The 1,465-nt window shown below is 42.9% G+C and overlaps 1 non-coding gene across 1 annotated transcript; it reads right to left on the bottom strand.

Annotated features, from left to right (window-relative positions):
• Positions 1 to 357: 357 nt before the first annotated feature.
• On the bottom strand, positions 358 to 560 carry LOC115065197. The gene has a single exon (XR_003844983.1). It is a non-coding gene; the product is annotated as a small nucleolar RNA SNORA73 family (small nucleolar RNA).
• Between the last annotated feature and the right edge of the window lie 905 nt (positions 561 to 1,465).

The raw sequence follows: 1,465 nt of genomic DNA, 5'->3' as shown, positions 1-1,465 counted from the left end.
GTCACTTAAAATAAGATAAAGATAAAAGTATGTTTCTTCTTGTTCTGTTCTTGTTCTTGTTCTTCTTGTTCTTGTTCTTGTTCTTCTTGTTCTTCTTCTTCTTCTTGTTCTTGTTCTTGTTCTTCTTCTTGTTCTTCTTCTTGTTCTTCTTGTTCTTCTTGTTCTTGTTCTTGTTCTTGTTCTTCTTCTTCTTCTTCTTCTTCTTCTTCTTCTTCTTCTTCTTCTTCTTCTTCTTCTTCTTCTTCTTCTTTCTCTTCTTCCTCGTCCTCCTCCTCCTCCTTCTTTTTCTTCTTCTTCTTCCTTCCTTCCTTCCTCCTCCTCCTCTTCCTCTTCCCCTTCCTCTTCTCCTCCTTCTTGGAATGCTTCCTGCATAGCTTGTCTCCTCAGTCAATGCCCACAGACCCTTGGAAAATCAGAGGAGTGTGCAGACACAGAGTCAGAACCCAACTTCACTTTCAGTGTTGTAGAAAGGGCCTGGATAACACTGGGCAGAGCCCTATGCTCCCTCTGATGTTAGGACAGAACCCAAACAGAATGACTTCCCAAGGTATCCATGTTGAAAGTAATAAATATTTTTTGAGACAAGCTCTCTCTCTCTCTCTCTCTCTCTCTCTCTCTCTCTCTCTCTCTCTCTCTCGTCCTAGCTAGACTGGATCTCAATATGGAGACTTGAACTTACAGACATCAGTATACCTTGCATCCAGAGTGCTGGCATAAAAAGCAGGTGCAGCTATGGATAGCTCAAGTATCTTGGCATCATGTCCCTTCTCTGAGTTGGATGTAGCAAGAATATAAAACAGTATTCTTTACTTTTTCCCAGATGTACAACCTCTATAGAGCCAGAGGAAACCACTGAAGCCTCAACCTTACAAAGTGAGTTACCAGTACTTTTCAGATATATCAAGACTACGCCAAGAGCAGTGGCTCACCCCTTAATCCCAGCACTCTGTGGGCAGATCTCTGGGAGTCTGAGGCCAGTCTGGTCTACAGAACAAATACCAGGCTAGCTAGGACTACATAGTAAGACCCTGTCTCAAAAAAAAAATCAAGATCATGAAGAACAAGAAATGGATGAGGCAGTGTCACAAATAGAAGTGGCAAATGAATGAAATATGGAATCTTGGATTAAATCCCTAGATGGTATGTAGTGATTCGAATATGTTTGGCCCAGGGAGTGGTCCAGGGAGGTGTGGCCTTGTTGGAGAAAGTGTGTCCTTTGGAGATAGGCTTGGAGACCCTCCTCCTGACTGCCAGGAAGCTAGTCTGTTTCTGGCTTCCTTTGGATGAAGAGGTAGAACTCAACAACTCCTTGAGCATCATGCTTGCCTGGATGCTGCCATGCTTCCTGCCATGATGATAATGGACTTAACCTCTGAACCTGTAAGGCCCAATTAAATGTTGTCCTTTATAAGAGTTGTCTTGGTCAAGGTGTCTGTTTACAGCAATGGAAACCCTAACAAGACAT

The sequence above is a fragment of the Mus pahari genome, chromosome 12 (assembly GCF_900095145.1).
Source record: "Mus pahari chromosome 12, PAHARI_EIJ_v1.1, whole genome shotgun sequence".
In the NCBI taxonomy this organism is placed as follows: domain Eukaryota; kingdom Metazoa; phylum Chordata; class Mammalia; order Rodentia; family Muridae; genus Mus; species Mus pahari.
This window is presented reverse-complemented; position numbering and strand designations above follow the sequence as displayed.